At 40.3% G+C, this 23,841-nt stretch overlaps 1 protein-coding gene across 2 annotated transcripts in view; it reads left to right on the plus strand.

Moving 5' to 3' along the window:
- The first annotated feature begins 23,451 nt into the window (after positions 1-23,451).
- The window catches only part of PRSS23 (protease, serine 23), an 11,502-nt gene continuing 11,112 nt past the window's right edge, over positions 23,452-23,841 (plus strand). Inside the window, exon 1 of one of the 2 annotated variants that reach the window (XM_011363270.2) lies at positions 23,452-23,735. The gene's annotated coding sequence lies outside the window, so the exon portion shown is untranslated. The remainder of the gene's footprint in view (positions 23,736-23,841) is intronic. The other variant, XM_011363271.2, reaches the window with a different exon arrangement.

Genomic DNA, 23,841 nt, shown 5'->3' on the forward strand with positions numbered 1-23,841 from the left:
ATTTGTTTCATTAATTTTGCTACTTGATGAAACAGGATCTATATTACTCCTTGAATGTAAATCACCTTTCTGATTCTGGCCTCTAGAACTGCCTGTTTTTTTTACTTTGCACACATTAATGCAAATACCCTCTTCTAATGCCCCTGAGAACATATATCTAGCTCTGCAGATTCTGCAAAGTTCCCTTTACCAAGTGCTCCCCAGCCTGTTTTCTATCAAAAGTTACAACAGTGTTTTCATTTCCTCCTAATTCTCTATACTACTGGGCTCTGGGTTCCTCACGAGCAGAAGCAAATAATAATCAGCGCAATGGTGGTTTCCGTTATTTTGACTCTTTGTCTATAGAGTTTGACTTAATGTAGCATGTTCTGCTTTTGTAATTGTATATAATAAATATTTTCTCAAAGCCCTTGGCCTCATGCTATTGACCCCTCTATTTTTCAGCAATCCCTGACCCTATTTTAGGATGCCTCAACCTAGGTTACTAGGTTTTCTCATGTTTTTCCTTTTGATAAAATGAGGGCATTACTTTTTCTATGCTAACTTCACAGATATGGTTCTGTTTTAATTACCTGAAAAGTGAAATATTTAATCAAATTGTATTTGTAAAGGGTGTGTCTAACTGTTCAGTCACAAAAGTCTATTGAATAGACCAACTGATATTTACTGATGATCCAGTTTGAGTTATTTATCATTTATTAAAATATTCCATGATATGTACTATATGCCTAATAACAACACTTCTTGAAATGTTTACTATGTGCCAGGCATTGTTCTAAGCAGTTCACATATACGAATTTATTCATCACAATGAATTTGTGATAACTCTATTTTATAAACAAAGACACTGAGGTGCAGAAATATTAAGCATCTTGCCTAAGGTCACACAGCTAGGAAGGAACACAGCCACAATTTGTACCCAGGCATCTGGATGTTATGTTAGGTGTTGGTTCATGGGACATATCAGTGGCTGTCTAGGAATACACATAAATTTTCAAATAAGTATTTATTATTTCAATAATTAATTAGAGGATATATCAATTTATTAAAAAGACACTTATTGCGTACTGGCTCTATGCCACTGCTGTGATACACACTATGGAGAAAAGAATTAGCAAACCACTATCTACTAGTGAGGAACTTTAAATCTAGCTGAAGATTCCCAAGATACAGATATGACACAACTAAATAACAACAGAATCAACATTTGAATAAAAGATTATACAGAACAGCTTATCTGTGATACTGGAAATTATAAAATGGAAAAAAAAAATATGGGATCCATTTGGTCAAAGTAGTACCATGGATGTGATGTAATTCACTACATTGTGAGTAAATTAGAGATAAAAAGAAAATCTTGATATTATGAATTAATTCAATTAATTTTAAAAATATTTATTGGGCACCTACTATGTGTTAAGCAGTGTTCTCGGTACTGATTATTAAATCATGGAACGCATTATTAAGAGAAATTATAAAACTACTTTCTCTTGGAGAACTTAAAAGAGTAGTCCATATTTAGTTATGCCCAAAGGCAGGGAGACGAGCTGGTGATGCTAACTGTACCTAATAACATCAGGCTGACCTGAAAGAGGACACTTCATAGCCCTCCCTCTTGCTGCCCCATTGAGGTTCACAGGGAGATGAGTCATTGGATCATCTCAGGAGCTCACAGAAGTTCAAGGTTGGTGCTGTATATTTTCCATCATCCAACCCAATCCCTCACCTCTCACTTTCTTCCCAAACCCTTGTCTAGAGCCCTCTGAAACTAGATCTGTGATCAATTCCTATATGTCCTCATTGCTTTACTGCTCCTTCTTCCACTGGCTTTGTTGAAATCTGGATTTTTCCCAAGACCACAATTTTCCCTCAAGCCGCTTAAGGCCCTGTTTCTCTCTCTCACACTTTTGTATCTCAGGCTGGGAGATGTGATGAGTATCCTCTTTGCATCTATTGCTGTTTAAACCATTTCTCTCCCTTCTTCTCTCAAAAACTGCAGCTCCTGCCTTCATATTACACAAATGCCTTACAGTTGTCAAATACCTGCTCCTCCAGTCACCAGTCGCTCATCATCCTTCTTTCACTGAAGGCTTTGGTTATGGGCTCTAAGTCTTCTTCTCCTGCCACACTTATCATCTCCTGGATGTCTTCAACATACACATGACTGGACTATCCAAATCCCTGGCCTCTCTCTGTTCCTTACCTTTCTTACTTTCCTCAGCCACATCCATTGACCCTGCTGCCATTGGTGGCAGCTCCACCCTGATTGCAGATATCCTATTCCTTGACAATGACCATATCAAAACTTCCAGTCTATTGGCCCCCTTGCTTTTCTACTATTCTTCACTTGACCCCCCGCCCCCAATCTTCACATTCTCTTACCTAGTTTAAACAATAGCTCCCTTGCAATCAACCTCAACTCCTTTGCTCATCTCTCCATCTCCCTTTCCTTCTCTCTCCTTCCCTTCCTCCCTCAATCTCCATCATACTAAACTAGAAAAACGTCAGCAGTCACTGAACCAAGTTATCTGCCTTTTCTGTGCCTGTGCTCAATTAGCTGAATATTCCTGGGAATAAAAGCATAGAAACTAAGCCAGTTGGTTTCTCTTTAAATTCATGCCCACAAACCTCAAATGATCACTGCCTGGAATACTTGCTGTGCTTCTCCGGCAAATTCATTTCCCATTCTTCAAGCCAACTAGCTCGTATCTTTTTCTTTCTCCTGAAACTTCCCATATCCATACTTACCACTTTTCCTTCTTAACTGAAAATCCTGACTTACACTTCACTGAGAAAGGACATGGTAACAGAGAGAAATGTATACCAATCTTCCTGCTTCCTCTCTTATTAAAATGGGGAAACTGTCGCTTTTTTATCAATGTCCAAGCCCTCTACTTGTGTTCTCCACCTCATCCTCTTTGGCCTTCTTAAGGACTATACTGCTGTTATTCCCTATATTCCCTACATCAGCAGTTCTCAAAATGTGATCTGCAAACCTCTGGCCCCTGAGACTCGCAATCCTGTTCTTTCCCCAGTCTTCTCTCACCCTCGCGTCAGCAGTCAGTTAACAGCACCGAGCTAAAACCTAGGAGTCATCTTGATGCCTCTTTTTCTATCACCTCCATTTCAAACCTATCGCTAACTCCTGTCAGTTCTTCTATCAAAACTGGGCACCTGACCTGTCCTCTCCACCTCCAGTCTAAGTCACTATTGCTCCTCCCTGAACTGGTAATAGTAATAGTCACCGAACAAGTTTCACTGTTCCTGTTCATATCCCACATAATCCATTCTCCATACAACACCCAGAGTGATCTCCTACTTTAGTTACAGAGCACACTTTTCCTTCCCTTCTTTGGAGCACTCCAAGCCCTTTCCACCTCCTGGATTTTGTGCTTGTTTTCTCTGCCTGGAAGGCTTGCCTACCAGATCCTCAGATGATTGGCACATTCTCATTCTTTCCATCTCAATTCCAATATCTTACTCGGAGAGACCTTTCCTGACAACCATATCTTAAGAGGCCACCTCAGATTACTTTTTATCTAATCACCTGATTATTTCCTTCATGACAGTTTTTACAATCCACAATTATTTTTGTCCTAATTTATCATCTTCCTGCCCAACAGTGAGCTCCATGAAGGTAGAGACCTTATTTCTCTTGGTCATCCCTGGACTTCCAACACCCAGATGAATGCTTGGCAGAAAGCAGGTACTCAATCAACACCTGTTAAATAAACAAGGTGAATAAATGAGTTTTTTAACATTTATGTGCTAGTCCCTTGGCTATGTTTTTCAAATGCATTATCTCATTTAATAATCTTAATGCTCTTAAGAGGTATAATTACTACTATCTTCATTTGACAGATGAGGAAACAGGTTCAGAAGAATATTTGCTCAGTCACATAGCTAGTACCAACTGTCTTAGTCAGCTCAGGCTGCCATAACAAAATACCATAGACCGAGTGGCTTGAAAGACAGAAATTTATTTTCTCACACATTCAACATCAAGGTTCCAGCTAATTCCATTTCTGATGAGGCCTCTCTTCCTGGCTTATCTTCTTGTTATGTCCTCACATGGCCTTTCCTCAGTGCATGAACAAGGAGACAGAGTGGTATCTCTTCTTCTAAGGACACTAATCCTATTAAGTCAGGCCCCACCCTTACGACTTCATTTAACCTCAATTACTTCCTTAGAGGTCCCATCTCCAAATTTAGTTACACTGACGATTAGGGCTTCAATATACAAATTTGGGAGTTGGAAACTCCCAAAGTTGGATACATTTAGTTCATGACACTGACAGAGTCAGGATTCAAAACCAAACTTGTCTAATTCCAAAGCTCATACTCGTAATTGCTGAATTATATTGCCTCTGAGTCCCTACCTCTGCTCCCGTGCTAAATCTCTCCACACCAGGCTTCACGCATTTCCAGGAGTTGCCTGCCTGGTTCTCTCATGGTGCATATCCTCCTTGAAGTTATGACACAAGGTTGCAAAGCCTGGCTTCTCTCTTTACTACTTTTGTAACCTAAAGCCGATAGCCTAACAACCCTGGCTATGCTTCAGTTTCCTCATCAATGAAATACCATAGTAATAGAAAGTATTTCTGTGAACTTTCCTTCAGATGGTATGTGAGAGAAGAAAACAATCCTTGTGTGAGTCTGCTGAATGTTTCTGAGCACAAGTACTGCACGATGCCAGTATCTTTTTGTGACATATATTTCCTGAGTAACATTAACAGCTGCCTGGTCAGGGGTGTGAGAAAGCTGCCTCCACCCCAGCATGGTGATACAGCTTGTGGGAAGGGCCCTTACATGGCTGTGACCAAAATTTTCTTTTTCTGCCTTACGTTGAATCATCCTGCTTTTGTTTTGTCTGAGTTAAGTATTTTTCTATTTGGCTCATTTGCTCTACAGACTGGGAGGAATTGCCTCAAGGGGATCATTCCAGTAGATAGCCTGATCCCACTAAGATGGGTGTCGCCCTGTCGGGAAGTTCTCAGCAATGTAATTTACTCACTTGAGATAAATGAACATCCGATGGTAGACTAAACAACAAAACAACAATAACGATCATAATAGCTAACACTTATACAGCACTAACTGTATACCAAGCACTGTTCTAAGCACGATATGGACATGAATCCACTTACTCTGCACAGTAATCACACCCAGAAGTAGATACCACCATAATAATCATTCCCACAGCAGGTAAGCTGTGGAGTTGGGATTTGAATGGAAAGACTCTGACTCTAGGGCCCATGCTCTGCACTTAACAACACAAGGCCTCTCCTGACACCTATTGTTCCTCTCTGCCTAACCTGTAATCCCAAGTCCTAGGAGATCAGGGTATCCCTTGAGGACAGGAAAGGAAACCAGGGCTCTATGAAGAAAGAGAAAGCCAGAGAGCACCATTCTAGGATTAGAAACAGAAGCTATAAGTCTGTGGGACCTGCGGTCATCGCCTAGGAGAGTTGGGGTTGGAGGCTCTCCCAGGTCACCCTGCACTTTCCCCACTTCTCACCACTAAGCAGCTTGCATTGTGACTATTTATTTCCTCCAGGAGGCAGTGAGTTCCTCCAGGGTAGGAATGGTGTCTAGGTCAGCTCAGTGGTCCCTCAGCAGCAGGAGGGCAGGGACCTGGCCCATCACTGAAGGATTGTCATCCTGGGCCTAAAACAATGCACTTACGAAACAGGCATTCGTGACTGAGTAGATGAAGTAGGCCAGCAAACACCACAACGAGCATTGGCATGATGGTTTTCAATATTTGTAATTTCTTTATCTTTTCTTAATTTCAGCTTAGTGCAAAGGCCCTAAGGAATCACCTGAAGAGTTTAGTAAGAATACGTATTCTCAAGCCTCAAATCCCTGAGATTCTGATTCATTTGGTTCAGGTGCTTTTTAAAAACATTTTACTGGAATATACTGTACAACTAGAAAAGTATACATAAGAATGTAGCTTGCTGAATTTTAACAAATTGAATATACCATGCACCCAGCATCTAGACCAAGATACAGAATACACTTAGAACAGTTTGCGGAGTTTTTAAAAAATAATCCTGATCATTGTCATGCATGTCCATATACATTGAGAAATATTGTAGGAGTGATTAGCAGTTACACTCTTAAAATGGCAACAGCTTGTGTGTACATCTTTGAGAATAACAACAAGAGAACTAGGACGGGTCTAGTTCCTTGGTGACTAGTACCTGCAGGGACACAGTGAGTGGCATTTGTCCTGGGGATAAGGAGTGGAGAAGGTCAACTAAGTCACCAACTGGCCTTTTGGATATGAAAGAAGCAGAATTTATAAACTCCCAATAACTGAAGAGGGACCCTGAAGACACAATGAGAGAAAAGTCTATGGATATAGGTATAGGCTTTCCAGTTATCAAACTGCTATAGCAAACAAACTTTCAAAACAAAGACAAAGGGACCGCATGGACCTTAATCATTAAGTCACTCATTTCCAAAAACATGAATGTCCCTCCTACAAATTCCATTTGAACCAGACTGGAAGGAGGACTTCAGAAATTCATTCTCGATCTCTCATTTTCTCTTCTGTCTTTTCTCTCTCAATCTCTCTCTCTCTCTCTCTCGCTCGCTCTCTCTTTACACACACACACACACACACACACACACACACACACACACACACACACACACCCCAAGACTTACTTTGGAATGTTCTTTCCCATGCTCCAACCAAGGTCTTTCACTAAGGTCAGCCTCATTTTGATTCTTGAAATACCTCTGTCTTTTTCCTATTTTTTCTTTCTCTACATATTTTTAATTCTTGATGGTCAGACCTAATGACAAAATGAGAAGCTGTAAACCTACCCTCCGCAAAAATGAAAATAATAGATGATGGGGAAAGAAGAGAACGCAGCATCCTGATTATCTCTTGATCGCCCATCTACAGATTCTCAGAGGTCTAAAATCAGCCTGAGTATCCAAGCTGCATCTGAATTCTCCCTCCTGTGTTTGACATCCTCCAGAGCCCAGCCTTTTAACTAGTACAGATATAGATGAGGGTGAGGGGAGGAAAGGAAAGTCATGTTGGCATTGGACCTTAAACAATTTCTCTGTTAAAGACTGGCAATTTCTCCAACTTTAAATTTTTTTTTTTTTTAAGCATTGTATATTCAACAGAGGGTTGGACATTGTTTACTGGGTTTGGCTCCTGAATTCTTTTCCCAGAATTTGTTTTCTGTGGGAAGAGTCTGAAGGATTTCGAAATAAGTTTGAAAAGAGCTGCCAGGGCCCTGTAAAGATTTAAGATGAGTAAGTTTTCTGCACAACTCCTTGTCTTCTAGCCGATCAGTGAACAAAACGTGTCTTCATCCTGTGGTCCTGTGAAAAGTTCAAGTATAGCCCACTCCCAAAAAAATCTCCATGAGGTACTTTTCACATTCTATTACTTATTCACCCAATCACTCATTCAGTCACTCATTTATTCAACAGATTGAGCGTGGACTTTGCATCAGGCACCTATGCTAGGTATAGATCACCAAAAGCAAGCTCTCTTCTCTGATCCCTCCTTTTTACTTCCTGGTGGGGGCACTCAAATAAAAGGAAATACAGATCTCTAAAATCATCTTTCCCTTGCAGCTGCCTCCAGTCTCCCCAGTTCCCACTTAGAAAACTGCATAATTCAGGAAAAAGTGATTCCTTCCCAAGCTGGGTCTTCTCTCAGTGTCATTGTTAATATTTGTGCTTGTTGCAGGATGAGTTTTAAGAGCCTAATGAGGGCCAAGAGGTTCCCTGGGCTACACAAATCCAGTTGACATATTGCAGCAGGCCCACAGCCTCCCAGGACCTGTTGCTGGCAGGACTTGTTGATTGTGGGCCTGATAACCAGCTCTGGCCAGAGTAGCGCAGTGGTCTACTTTGCAGAATCAAAAATCAAGGGTTCCACTCAGATTGTCTTTTCTAATTGTCCAACTTTTGATCTTATTCCAAATTGCATGTTACAGCAATTTGCATCAGCAGGATGATGATCATTCTGGAAAGCAAAGGGCGGCTCGGCCATATGTCTAAAAATGTGCACACAGCAGTGTGATTTTTGGTAATAACTTGACTCGGGCTGCATTTGAGCTTTTAACACTCTTCAAATTGACATTGTCTCCTTCATAAACACAGACCCCAAATTTAAAAGTCTCATAAAGGGATTCAACATTTTTCCTTAATGCAGTTCAGGTGTGTGTACCTGGCTTTAAAGCAAATCTAGTATGTGTGAGAATGAATGTGAACCCATCAAATCAGGGGGTAAGAGATTCACGTTACAGATTGATACATTCACTTCACAGAAGGAGTTTTTTCCTTACCAAAGGAATGTCCATAGGGTTCTCTGAAAGGCATAAGCTTTCCTAGTATATCTACACACTCTACAAAGTTTTCATCTAAAACACTGTAATCATCCCATGTACTGTGTAAAGAGAAGACTTCTCAGACCAGGCAGATGGCCCCATGCTATTTTTAGCCATCACCCCATTTCAGATGGAATCCAAATGACTTGTCAACATCTGGTTGGCATTCAGTGTCCTGCCCAGATGGTTCCAAAGCAAAGCTTATACTTGCTTCAAGACTTAGGTCAATAGTTATTCCTTTCCTCCATCCAGCCCTCTCAGACAATCCTCACCCTTTTCCCAGACTTGAAATCTTTCTGGCACTTATATAGTATTTTGTACTGCCCAATTTGAATACTGCCCTAGAAATGGTCTTGATTTTTTTCATTTTATGAGTTCAGCTATGTGCCAGGTCTTCAAGAAACTTGCCTAAAAAAATAATTGTACTTGATGAAATGGAATGAAAAGGAGCCATCTCTGTTGTGAATCAGTGTCTTTTGGTTAGCAAGAATTCATCAGATCTGTCGTTGGTTACAGGGCAGTGTTTCACAGTGGCTCATAGTTAGGCTGTCTTCATGGACAAACTATTAAAACAATAATAGAAAATAAAAGACCACATCTAGATCTAAGCTAATCAGCAATAATCTCTAACAGCCAGAGGAACTGCTTCAGAGATGCACAACGAAAAGCAGATCCGGGACGTTTGTTGGAATTGGTAGAGAGACAAGCTTTCTCTTCCACTGGATTTAATCCTCAGAAAATATAAATTAGCAGGTTCTGGGGGTTGCCCCAGAGTGAAATGAACACAGAAGAAAAATTTAGTAGAGAAGCCCGAGTCCTGTTGGTATCATTTGAGCTCTGGTATCTAACAGTTCCTGAGGCTACACACCTATTTTCAGGACTTTTCAGTTAAGAGCATAGGTAAATTCACTTATTTATTTAGAGAAACTTGGGTCAATTTTTTGTCATTTGCAAATGAAAGACTCCTGAATCCTCTCTCCCCAACTGGTCTTTACATCAATTACCAAGACCTAAGATTGCTCCATCCAAAATATCTCATATCCATTGGCTCACCTCCATCTCAATGACCATAATATAGTTCAAGGTTCTCATGACCTCTTGCTTGAACATGCAAACTCTGAGATTGTCTCTCAACCTCTACATTCTCCTATCTATCTTCCCAAAAGCTGTCCACTTAAACCTCACAAAACACAGACATAACAAAGGTACTCACTCCACTGCCCAGAAATGTTCACTGACCTTCCATATCTTAATGAATTTAAAAACCTACAGCCTTTCCCTCCTGTGTGTCTCCTTTATTTCTCACACAGAACACTTTACTTCTGACTCTCTGGTCAGCAAGTATGTGGGGGTTTTCCCCCACATCAAGCAATTTTTCATGACGCCAGCCTGGTAGTGTCCTACAATTTAATTCAATTCTGATACTATCTACCTAGAAACGGTGTGTCAGATCCCACAGGTTAAAGTCTCAGTCCCACAAGACTTCCCCTTCTCACTTCAGATGCCAATTGCAACTAGTAAGTCCCCAGGTTACCCATAATTTCTGTCCCATGTAGCTCTAAATTGGAAGTTCCCATGACCCCCTCTTGGGTTTGATTAATTTGCTAGAGCGGCTCATAGAACTCAGGGAAATACATTTGCCAGCTCATTAAAGGATGTGATAGAGGATACAGATGAACAGCTGATGAACACATACATAAAGGCAAGAAGCTTCTGTCCCTATGGAATTGGGGTGCCTCACCCTCTTGGTATGTGAATGTGTTCACAAATCTGGAAGCTCCCTGAACCACATACTTTTGGGATTTTATGGAGGCTTTATCATGTGGGCATGCCCAATTATTAACTCCATTTCCAGCCCTTCTCCCTTCTCAAGAGAATTGGAGGTGGGGCGGGCCATCCAGGAGCCCACCCAGAGTCACCATTGGAGCAAAAGACACTCCTATCACCCAGGCAATTACAAGGGTTTCAGAAACCTTGTGTCAGGAACCAGGGTCAAAGACCAAATATTAGAACAAATGATACTTCTAGTGTTCTTATCACTTAGGAAATTACAAGAGTTTGAGAAGCTCTGTATAAGGAACTGGGGGCAGAGACCAGTACATATATATTTTTCCATTATCTCATGCTTACTGAATAAAGTTCAAATTCCTTTGTATGATATTCCGACCCCTCTATAATCTAGCTGCAACCTCTACCTTTCCAACTTTAATTTTCTGCTGTATTGCTCGTGTAAATTATACGAAAGGATTATGCATTCTGGTTGGGTATTCAAGTCCTCGAGCAAGTCTGATGCAGAGCCAAGGTGAATCAGCTATTCCCACGTCCAAATCCTCTGACTCCCAGGTCAAATGCAGCCCTGTCCTAAAACCTTCCTTAACCCTACAGCTGGGACTCTTCTGAACTCTTACAGCCCTTTACTCCTCGGGACTTGACCTATAACTTCCTCTTATCTTTCTACATTTTATTGTAGCTACTTGCAGATTTGTTCCATCTAGTCTGCTTTCCAGAATTCCTTCCTACTAGGTAGCTACTCTCCTTCAGACAGGGTCTGTTGAAAGGCATAAGCTTTCCTAGTATATCTACACACTCTACAAAGTTTTCATCTAAAACACTGTAATCATCCCATGTACTGTGTAAAGAGAAGACTTCTCAGACCAGGCAGATGGCCCCATGCTATTTTTAGCCATCACCCCATTTCAGATGGAATCCAAATGACTTGTCAACATCTGTTGGCATTCAGTGTCCTGCCCAGATGGTTCCAAAGCAAAGCTTATACTTGCTTCAAGACTTAGGTCAATAGTTACTCCTTTCCTCCATCCAGCCCTCTCAGACAATCCTCACCCTTTTCCCAGACTTGAAATCTTTCTGGCACTTATATAGTATTTTGTACTGCCCAATTTGAATACTGCCCTAGAAATGGTCTTGATTTTTTTCATTTTATGAGTTCAGCTATGTGCCAGGTCTTCAAGAAACTTGCCTAAAAAAATAATTGTACTTGATGAAATGGAATGAAAAGGAGCCATCACTGTTGTGAATCAGTGTCTTTTGGTTAGCAAGAATTCATCAGATCTGTCGTTGGTTACAGGGCAGTGTTTCACAGTGGCTCATAGTTAGGCTGTCTTCATGGACAAACTATTAAAACAATAATAGAAAATAAAAGACCACATCTAGATCTAAGCTAATCAGCAATAATCTCTAACAGCCAGAGGAACTGCTTCAGAGATGCACAACGAAAAGCAGATCCGGGACGTTTGTTGGAATTGGTAGAGAGACAAGCTTTCTCTTCCACTGGATTTAATCCTCAGAAAATATAAATTAGCAGGTTCTGGGGGTTGCCCCAGAGTGAAATGAACACAGAAGAAAAATTTAGTAGAGAAGCCCGAGTCCTGTTGGTATCATTTGAGCTCTGGTATCTAACAGTTCCTGAGGCTACACACCTATTTTCAGGACTTTTCAGTTAAGAGCATAGGTAAATTCACTTATTTATTTAGAGAAACTTGGGTCAATTTTTTGTCATTTGCAAATGAAAGACTCCTGAATCCTCTCTCCCCAACTGGTCTTTACATCAATTACCAAGACCTAAGATTGCTCCATCCAAAATATCTCATATCCATTGGCTCACCTCCATCTCAATGACCATAATATAGTTCAAGGTTCTCATGACCTCTTGCTTGAACATGCAAACTCTGAGATTGTCTCTCAACCTCTACATTCTCCTATCTATCTTCCCAAAAGCTGTCCACTTAAACCTCACAAAACACAGACATAACAAAGGTACTCACTCCACTGCCCAGAAATGTTCACTGACCTTCCATATCTTAATGAATTTAAAAACCTACAGCCTTTCCCTCCTGTGTGTCTCCTTTATTTCTCACACAGAACACTTTACTTCTGACTCTCTGGTCAGCAAGTATGTGGGGGTTTTCCCCCACATCAAGCAATTTTTCATGACGCCAGCCTGGTAGTGTCCTACAATTTAATTCAATTCTGATACTATCTACCTAGAAACGGTGTGTCAGATCCCACAGGTTAAAGTCTCAGTCCCACAAGACTTCCCCTTCTCACTTCAGATGCCAATTGCAACTAGTAAGTCCCCAGGTTACCCATAATTTCTGTCCCATGTAGCTCTAAATTGGAAGTTCCCATGACCCCCTCTTGGGTTTGATTAATTTGCTAGAGCGGCTCATAGAACTCAGGGAAATACATTTGCCAGCTCATTAAAGGATGTGATAGAGGATACAGATGAACAGCTGATGAACACATACATAAAGGCAAGAAGCTTCTGTCCCTATGGAATTGGGGTGCCTCACCCTCTTGGTATGTGAATGTGTTCACAAATCTGGAAGCTCCCTGAACCACATACTTTTGGGATTTTATGGAGGCTTTATCATGTGGGCATGCCCAATTATTAACTCCATTTCCAGCCCTTCTCCCTTCTCAAGAGAATTGGGAGGAGGGGGGCGGGCCATCCAGGAGCCCACCCAGAGTCACCATTAGAGCAAAAGACACTCCTATCACCCAGGCAATTACAAGGGTTTCAGAAACCTTGTGTCAGGAACCAGGGTCAAAGACCAAATATTAGAACAAATGATACTTCTAGTGTTCTTATCACTTAGGAAATTACAAGAGTTTGAGAAGCTCTGTATAAGGAACTGGGGGCAGAGACCAGTACATATATATTTTTCCATTATCTCATGCTTACTGAATAAAGTTCAAATTCCTTTGTATGATATTCCGACCCCTCTATAATCTAGCTGCAACCTCTACCTTTCCAACTTTAATTTTCTGCTGTATTGCTCATGTAAATTATACGAAAAGATTATGCATTCTGGTTGGGTATTCAAGTCCTCGAGCAAGTCTGATGCAGAGCCAAGGTGAATCAGCTATTCCCACGTCCAAATCCTCTGACTCCCAGGTCAAATGCAGCCCTGTCCTAAAACCTTCCTTAACCCTACAGCTGGGACTCTTCTGAACTCTTACAGCCCTTTACTCCTCGGGACTTGACCTATAACTTCCTCTTATCTTTCTACATTTTATTGTAGCTACTTGCAGATTTGTTCCATCTAGTCTGCTTTCCAGAATTCCTTCCTACTAGGTAGCTACTCTCCTTCAGACAGGGTCTGTTTCAGATTCATTTTTGTGTGCTTCACCCCCGCCCCACCCCCCACCCCACCAGTAATATTCCACATATGCTTATAGAACTAGTATAAATAAAGGAATAGAAAAAGGTTGTTTAATAGATTCTTAGGAAACTTGCTTTTTGATGAATGTAAAAAATAACTTATAAATAACCTGTCTGTATATAAACGGATACTATTGGAGTTCATGAGGATGCTTGAAAACTGGCTTTCTTAGGTACTAAATTTCACACTTTCTCCCTATTTTTGCACTACTGATTTTCCAACACAAAAGTAAATTTTAGGTAAATCTTTGGCAAAGCCTTAAAAATTCTAAATAACGATCAAGCACCATGTATAACTGAAAACGTGTCTCATGACCAACAGTCCTCTTTGAGCCATGTTAATAGAAGCAATAACATTCATTTAAGTCGTGTGTTACAGTTTACAAAATACTTGCACAGACATTACTTCATTCTTGATTCATAACCCCGTGAGATCCGTAGCACAGGAATCATCAGCCCTGTTGTACCAATAAGGAAAAGGTAAGGTCTACGAGAAGCTAAGCAACTGGCAAGTTTCCATAACTAAGTAGTTGACAGAACCTGGACTAAAACCCAAGACTTCTGACTCCTCGTCCAGAGCTCTTCCAATTACTCCACGCTACTTACTTAGGGTAGCAGACAACTTCATTCCCTTGCAAGTGGGTGATTTAGCTAAAGCTTTATGACCACTGAATTCTGGCCATTACGACGTGATGAGAGGTCTGGGGAGAGGGATAATTTTCTTGCTCCTAAGAGAGAGACATTAGAAGAGAAGTCCCCCTTATTTTTCCTCCTGGATATAATTATATATGGCATTTGCTTGTTATTTCTCCCTTAATTTTGCCACAAACCTGAGTTCTTTTACAAAAAAAATATTTTTTAAAGTATAACTTCACACAAAATAATTTTATTGACTCACTTATTCTTTCTCCTCTAGACAGGCAGGTATTAGTTTATACACAAAGGTTCAGTCCTACCAAGCTCAGATCAACCTCTGAGTGAACTTCATTTCCCTGAAGCTTTGAGATCATTGGGCAGGGGATGAAAGAGTTGATAATAAAATTACAATTGAAGCTGAGGTTGGGGGGCTGCTACCAAGACTGGAATTTGCCTTGAAGTCAGCAATCAACCCTTCAAAGAGCAGTCTAACAAATCAAAGACTTGTCATTTATTTGTTTTTAATTTTTCTGCAGAAAGGGTCTTAAGAATTTAATAATTCAATTTTATTGCATTGTTAAAAAAAGAAAGGGAGAAGCATTACCATCTCTTGTCCTGAAAGAGAAGATAGCTCAGATAACCTCACTTTACCAATATGCTATTTATACAACTGTGAGGTCATGGTACTTTAGGCCTGGGCTGGGCCTTCCTGGATCTTCTTGGATTTGAGCCAAGTGTCTTTTTCATTTCAAAATTAAAACAAAAAATATCATGTCATTGTTAAATAGTGTCACATTGCTAAGAGGAGCTAATTTTTATTGGTAGTGGAATTCCCAAACTACCCTGTTACCTTTTATCCCTCTGTTTGATGGAGTGGACTCACGGCTTATCTGGGGAGGATGCCCTCACTCTGGCTGCACACAGTTGTCCAAACAGGGACCTCAGCTGGCCTTGAGTAAACAGAGACCATGTCTGTGTGCTCCAGCAAAAGCAGGATCCACAAAAGAGCTTGAGGCTTGTGGTTGTAGCCATTTCGGAGATGTTAATTATTAACAGTGGCTTACATCTTGATTTTTCAGGACAAGACAAAAATATAAACAACTACATACAGATACCACAGGATTCAGTGTTCTCACTAATTTTAGTCTGCTTAGAACCCGGATAAAATGTCACTTCTCCTTGAAGGAAGTCCCCACCTGCAGCTGCTGGTGTCAGTACTGGAATCACCTCCCAGCGTGACTTTCATTGCTCTGTCAGGGTGGCAGGCTCCCCAGAGCTGTCACCCTCCGAACTTGCCCTTCCTCCAAGAGCACAAGCTGCAGTGGAGGGCACCTGTACGGCCACCAGCTGTGACATCCACTTGCCTTCATGTGGGTAAGTCTCACCTCCCCCTCAACCCCCACCCCCCAACCACTCCTAGGAAAGGACTTTTTCTCAGTTGGGCCTCCCTGGTATCAGGCAGAGTGCTAGCTCTCCACATTGTTCTGCAGGCTTTGAAGTGAAAAGAACACAGATGATTATTCTTGTGGTTTCTCTAATCTGTGTACCCAGGGCAGCAGGAGCCAGGTGATCCTGTGTTTGAAATAAAACAGGTTAGTGGCCTGAGAGAGCAGGAAGCAAATTGTTTCTACAGATACAAACCCTCCTGCTTTACTCTTGGGCTGGTCATCCTTGCTTTGTTTTCAAAATATGAGAAATTGACTGGCATTGCCAGGGACGGTTATGAGGTGCTAGTCCTGGCAAGTTGGCTTATGTTTTAGTAACTCTCCCTTCTACTAAGGTAAAGGAATATCAGAGGTTTCCGATTGTGTCTAAGAAGTGCTTGAACGATATGCTGAAAACTGAAAATAAGTCTCAAATTTAACTCATGGTTGTCTGTTTTCAAGGTCAGATTGGCTGGTGATATCAGTCAAAATAGCCCAAACTAACTCCCCTGTTACATCTGTTCAAAAGGGCTCCCTACTGCCTACAAAATGCTATTTGGGGATTCTCTGTGACGAGTGGGGTTTTGTGCTGGATGTGTAAGGGCTACAAAATAACCAACGCATGATACCTTCGGTTAGTTTTTATACTTGTAGCCGTCCAGAGTTGTTAGAGTTAAAATTAAAAATTAATAATAATGAGTAGTTAACATAATTGGACAACCAGATACCATACAAATGTTAATATTTTGATACACTTCCTAATTTAATCTTCACTAGAACCCTATGAGGAGAGATTGTCACTCCCTTATTTTGTAAATGAGGAAACAGAAGATTTCCCAGTGTGCTGGCTATTCTCTGCCTCCATTTCAGAAATTCTCCTCCCTGCAGTGCCCTGCTCTGTGCCCAGGAGGCTGAGCCTTGCAGAGAGCACAACCTGGCTCCCTAATGAGCTGACTTTCACAGGCTCAGAGGTGAGAAGGTGGAAGAAGAGGTCAGGGCGTTTCTTTCCCACTCCCTCCCTCCTCGGCACCAGATTCCTCACTGTAGCTGCATCCCTCCCTGGACTGCACAGCTCTTGGCAGCAGAAACCCTCTACAGTACTCACACTCATCACTGGGCTCTTCTGCAGTGTCTCCTCCCTTCTACCTCCTGCCCTAACAGTAGTGAAGCCTTCCTCCTGTTGCTAGATCCCGGGTGTGCTCTATCCTGTTTCGTTTCCTCAACCTTGTCCTGACCTCCACATGCAGCCACTATGTTAAAGTCTCTTCATTTGAACCTATCGAGGACAAATCGTGTTCCTGTCAAGACCCTAACTGATCCATCCAGCAAAAGACGTGTGGAGCAGAGATTTAAACCCATAGTAGGGGAAAGGAAAAGTAAACTGATAAAAAAAAAAAAAAAAAAAGATCGTAAGAGCCATGAGAAATTGTAGAAAGTATTATGGGAGATCAAAGGCCAACAAAAATAGTTTGTTGAGGATATGACAGTGTTAGGTCTTTTAAAAATAAGTGGAATTGAGACAAGTGGATATGGAGGAAAGAGTTTCAAATGCGAGCAAAAGCCTTGTGGCAAAACAAAACAAAACAAAACACAAACTACACGTCAGGAATAGAAGTGGTTTGATCCCAGAAGTGGACTAAGCTTATGGATAGCGTTTCTCAAACTGCATCCTATAGAACCCTGCTGTTCTATGAAATGTCACTACCACACTGAAAAAAAGACTCCACAGTCAAATAAGTTTGGGTAACTTTGAGAGCAACAGAGCTTAAGCACGTTTCTTTACTTAGGACATCTCAGAGCATTTGAAAGGCTAATATGTATATTTAACGACCTTTTCTTTTTCGCAGATGGTCTATTAATGTCTCCCAGAGTGCGGGAGTAAACAAAGTTTGGGAAACACCTATTGTCCAATAGGATTCTACAATCCTTGAGGGTCCACAGCAGAGCAGCTCTGAGCACCCCTGTGGCAGCCAGAATTGAGAGCATTTTCCAAAGGGTTCTGTAGAAAGTTAGTGGGAATGTCACAAGTCATGGACACATGATGCCCAGAATGCCATCATATAGCCATAGCATGATTAGTGAAATGTAATTAGCAGGCCAAGTAATAATCAAATTTGTTATTTTGACATGACTCATAAGGAAAAGATGGTGAATGGGCATCAAACAGAAATTTGAATTTATATACTGGACAATATTGCAGCCCCAATGGTAAAATTTCATATACAGGGTGATTTCATTCTAGTGGTTAGCGAGCCAAATTATTTCAGATCTGATATTCTAAGCTAATTAATGAGCCAGGCCTTCTGCTAGATTACAAAACAAGCAATAACTATAACAAAACAACTATAAAGACTAGAAAACCATAAAGACCAGAAAGAAGAAGAAAACAGAGTTCCTGCTCATTAGGAACTCTGGACTACTTGAGGTTAAACATTTAAATATATAACTACAATATAAGATATAATTTCAATACAATTCTCTGAAAACACAGAATGAACTTACATATCTAACAGGGAAGAACTCTCCAAATAGTTGATATTTGAGCTTGAAGGATAAGTAGAAATTGCCTGCATAAAAAGGAGAAAAACCTCATGAAAGACAATGAATTTGAATATGTAGACCCCATATTTAACCGCATAAAAGCTTACTCCTTATAAGACAGAAAAGAGAGAATCCAATATTTATAGAGAAATATAAACATAAATTAAAAACAAAAGGATTTTCCAAAAATGCCTTTTAAAGTAATAGAGATTTGGTAGAAATTTTTGTAATATAAATGTAAAGAGACTATCGATAAGTTATAAAAGTCTCTTTTAAGGCAGTAGTTATGCTGCTTCTCCTTAAGTTAAAGACAAAAGAAGAAAAAATTCTTTATTTTTGGTTTTGTTCTTGATCATGAGATACAGTATGCAAATTGGAGTACATGAGAAGTCCTGCGCTGGCCTCTGGAGACTTTCTGAATTTGACCAGAGAAAATGAGAAACACACGGATATTTCAAAATGTTTCTAATTGTTTGGTTTAAAATAATGCCCACAGTATACAGGAAATTGCTAATGCCAAAGCCTTTTTTTTTCCTTCCTGATAATTTTAGATTGCTATGCTTTTTTAAAAAATCATTTATTTATTTTTTTATGGTGACATTGGTTAACAAAATCCAATAAGTTTCAGCTGTACATTTTAATAGTAAGGCATGTATATATTTACATTGTGTGTTCAGCTCTCACAGTTAGATTTCTTTCTGTCACCACATATTTGATCCCTTTTACCCCATCTACCTCCCCCCTCGCTATATTCTTTTAAACAGGATTAGGGTAAAGCTTTCTTTGCTGTGCAGCATTTTTCTTAAGGTACCATACATGCCAATATGACAATTAAACTGTACAACTACTTTATATATTAAGCTTTTATATATCCTTCACATATTTATATTCACAGTGTACTGACCACTTTTATTTCCACACATTTAAAATGGGTAATCTATACTTAACAAAAACAGGAATTTTTCAAGTTTTAAGTGCAATACAAATATTCGTTTTCTTAAGTGCTATAAAGATTTTTTTAAACCAAACAATTTCTTTTTCTTAGCTTTTTTTTTTTTTTAATGATAAGCGTTTGTCACGGTTTAATTTTTTACCATGTAGTATTTTCGAACTACTATCATGAGGAAAAAAAAATCTGATTTTGCCTTTAAAACACTGACAAACATGTGGGCCTGACAATATTAGTGGCTCAATAGATGTTTGTTGAATAAATGAACTGATGGTGCCATCGGGGTAGAACAGAAGACAAAAACACAGCCCTGGCTCCCTCTCGAATCTGTAATTTTTCCTAAATTCAATACTAAGAAATTCTTTGTTGCCTACAGACCAGACCTGTGACAAGAAGATTTGAGGTTTGAAGAGGAGTCCTGAGATAATTTCTTCATAGAAAGCCTACATTAAATTTTTTAGCATTGATACTACAACAATTTGATTCATTCCTTCATTCATTCAGCAAATCTTGCTCATTCAACGAATTGAGCATTCATAGAAGTAGTAGTAATAATAATACTAGGTAATGCCAATTTAGAATTTATTTTGTGCTGAGCCCTGTGCTGTGTGTTTTATATTGATTACCTCACTGAGTCCTCACAATAGCCCTTAATTAGCCTCATTGTACAGATGAGAAAAGTGACATGCATAAGCCTATATAACTTGCACATGGTCACCCAGAAACTATATGAATTCTAAATTGAATCCAAGTCAGTCTGACTGAAGTTCCATATTCTTTGATCCTCCAGGACTCCACAGTAGGGATGCCTAAAGATAAAAGAATATGTGGATTCTCCTCCGCAAGGATTATAATGTCATAATCTCAAAGAATGTAAGAGCAGGTCATCTAGGCTCTCTTTTTACAAGTGAGAAATCGAGGCCAGGCCAATAAACGACGTGATTTACCCAAGGTCACAGAGACAGGTTTAGAACGGCCCCTCTCAACCCTCTGGGTTGTCTTTTAGTCCATTTCTCTTTTCATTTACTACATGGAGTTGAAAACCCCCTTACTGAATAAATCATTAGATCCTTATTATCACAGAAATAAGAAACCATATAGAAATGATTTTTAAATACATAATTTTATCTCTTTAGAAATTATCCTCATTGTTAACTTTCAAACTGACAAATTGTTGAAGCTGCATCTGGATCTTGGCCTCATGAAAAATAAGCACTAAAACTGAGTTTAGCAATTTAGAGATTGTGCCGGGTCTCTCAGCTCTGTGCCACCCTAACTTTCCAATTATCTTTCAGTCCCATCTTGTCTCCTGCTCTGAGGCCATTTAATAGGCCATTACTAAGTGATTGTACAACTTGAACAAAAGCAACATAGGATCAAAAGGATGTTTAGAGCAGCAGAGACGTCAGCGACTAATTCAACCTTCTCATTGTAAGCTGGAGAAAAGGCAGGTCTGGGAAGCACTATAATACAAAATGAACTTGATAAAAGAGTGGGACAGACTGAGCAGAAGTCACAATTGTGTAACTTAGAAGTAAAGCTGAATATCCTAGTTAACCATTTTGAACCTCAGTCTCCTTGTCTGAAAAATGAAGATATAGTCCCTATTTTTCCGTTTGCTTACAGATTACTTGTAATGAAGTATATTCTACACTATCTGACACAGAGCATGCATTTAATAAACATAGCTATAATTATTACGATTCAATCCTAGATCGACCACTTTCATTCACTCATTGATTTTCTTGTTTCTACAGTGGAGGAACCCCATGATATTTGTTAAAGCCTTGCTCAGATCTTCATCCTTTGAGTTTCAGCTCAAATTCTACCACCTCATGGAAGCCTTCTGCCCCTGCCAGAATGGGAATTGATTCTCCCTTTCATTCATTCTCTTTAGCTGTAGGATGATCCAGCCTATATATGTTTCTCCTATCTTTGATTTTTCTTTGTTTATATTCATAGCATAAATTCCTAGAAGTGAGGGATATGTGCTTTCTCTCCCTTACAGCCCATCACCTTATACAGAGCCTGTACTCTGCAAATGTGTGGCCCTTGTCTTGAATGCATTTTTAACAACTCAATTGCTATGCATATGAAAAGCATTTGAGAATTACGATTATGGAATTGAACAGAGTGAGTTCTTAAGAAGAAGTGAGGGGTTTTGTGTTCCTTTGGTTTAGTTCCTTTTTTTTTTTTTTTTCCAGGGAGGGGCGTGGACAAAGAAAAGAAAAAGCAAATATCTAGCTAGGCTCAGCATGAGGACACCTATTTACACAAGGCATTTCTCTTGGAAGTCAAAGTACTCTACAGATCTATTGTTGTCCTTATGAGAATCACAGTGACAACCTAAGAACCAGGTAGTATCTTCTCATTTTACTATTGACAGCTTCAGGAAACAATAGAAGCCAGTGATACCTGTTTAAGCCCTGAGCTCCCTCCCCTGGGTTGTCTGTAGTTAGAACTCCTGTTTGGGTAGGGGACAAGAGGCCTAAGACTGGCTGTGGGAGTGGCAATAGGGGAGGGATGTGCTCTTGGATCCTTCTATGTCTAAGTTGATCTCCCTGAATGATGAGAATAATGATCTTGTCCTCCATGACTGTACCTTCCCAAACTGGTTACTATGTAATTTTAAAACTGCCAGGAAAAATGAGCAATGAATATCAAAGTGGTTAAGTTGGTGCTCCAAAGCAAAGCTAAGGCACATTCTTGTCGCCTAACAGATGTTAACAATAGATAGTATTTATTAAGATCTTACTGTGTGCCAGTCAGTGCGCTAAGCATTTTATGTGTATTTATTCATTCAAGTCTTAAAACAACCCTGTGGGGCAATCTCCATTTTACAGAGGAGGAAACTGAGACACAGAAAGGTTAAGCCAAAAGCTACACAGCTAATAAGTGGCAGAGCCTGGAATGACACTCACATAGTTGAACACCACTGTCATCCTCTTAATTATGTTGCTGTTCTGTCTTCCTGTGGCTAGCTCTTTAATTTGGAGCCTAGCACAATGCTTTACGTGTAATATGTGCTAAATAAATATTTGTTGAATTGGAGTAAAAGTAATAAAATTCAAGCATAGTTAGGAATTCTCTACCTCCTTCCCCTCCTTTCAGTTCTGCCCTTGGCTCTTTTCTTAAGTAAGGTATTTGATTTGTAACAGTGTTTCTCCAGTTAGGAGATACAAATCCTTGGAGATCCGTAATTTATTTTTTTTCTATTTATGATTAAAAATGAATATAAACACATGCTGGACCATTGAGATAAGCATCTGATACCAAGTACTGCTTTGTGATTTCAGTGCCTGGGTGTGCTATGCGTGGGCACCACGAGTTACCACTTCAGTCATTACGCTAATTAGAAAGGAATGGTAGAAAGTTAATCTCAAAGTGATGTATTAGAGTCAAGTGAAAGCCAAATGCTGTATTACAATGACACAGGGTGTGAGGAAAGAAGGTGTGATCGCTGGAACAAGGAAAAAGGTGAGAAAACTAGGCCAATATAGGGTACTTCACACACCATGAGAATGGTAGACCCACACAGAACTCAAAGGGACCCAACCTGGGCAGTCAGTACTACACGATGCTAGTAGTAGCTGATTAAACATTACTAACTTAACATTTATAGTTCTGGGAGATTTTTATATTTAATTTATAGATTTGTTTTGGTTTTATTCCAGAGTTGTTCAAAAGCTACAACATAAACTTATATCTGGATCTGGTTTTATGCTTATATACATAGTAATGTAACATTTTTAAAGAAAATAATTTAAGCCAATTTTGAGGAGGTCTAAGAAAATTTTGCCTTTTGAAAACAGTAGAGAACAGCAATTTCTCTCACATTTGAGAAACGCCACACAATAACATGAACGGGAGGCTTTCCTATTTAAAACAGACGCAAACACACTAGGTATGTAATTTACATTTTGGTATGAAATAGTATGAGCAGGCTTTGATAGGAGAAAGGAAGGCTAAAGGCTTGGTAGAAAAAATGTGGCCTCAATGCTTTGAGGCAGGTTACTAAACCTCTGTAAACCCTCTCCCGTTCCTTATCTCTAAAAAAAGTAGTGGTAACCTGCACCTTCTTCACCACAACAGCCTATGTGGAAAGCTGTTTCACAGAAGATGCTCAGCATATGGTCATTTAAATACAATACTGATGTATCTGGGAGTCGGCTTCAGCACTAGATTTTTAAATGGTACAGCACTAGATTTTTAAATCGGTCTGGCTAGAGCAAGACCACGAATTGTGGGCGCCTTGGAGTGATTCTGGGAAGCAGGCCCACTAGGCAAGGAGGTGGCTCCACCAGCTGGTGCCCCAATAAAGAGCTGAGGCCAGTGGGCTCATCAGCCAGACCGCCACTGAGAAGCTACGAAGGCCCTGACTTGCTCCGGGTCCCAAGCACCGCATTGGGTGCTGTAGGAGAGGCAAAGACTTGGAGGTCCTGTAACCAGAATGCAGGTTTCCGTTCCTTGGAGGCACCTGAGAGATCGAGTGAAGAAGGAAGGAACGCGATCGTGACCTAAAAACTTTCAAAGTGCTTGTGGGGGAGCGCACGGGTTTTTTCCAACTCTTCAAATTGGAGGAGGGGATCCTCATGCGCCAGGTGTGGCCGCGTCCCCAGTTCGGTCGACCTTGGAAGGTACCTGGTCTTTGTGAGCTGGCAGCGGACTCCTAGGCTCGCTCGTGAGGCTGCGCCCCAACCCCAGGGGTGCGCGGTGTTTAAGGGTGAAGGCGCGTGGGTCCTG

The sequence above is a fragment of the Pteropus vampyrus genome, unplaced genomic scaffold (genome assembly GCF_000151845.1).
Source record: "Pteropus vampyrus isolate Shadow unplaced genomic scaffold, Pvam_2.0 Scaffold84, whole genome shotgun sequence".
NCBI lineage: Eukaryota > Metazoa > Chordata > Mammalia > Chiroptera > Pteropodidae > Pteropus > Pteropus vampyrus.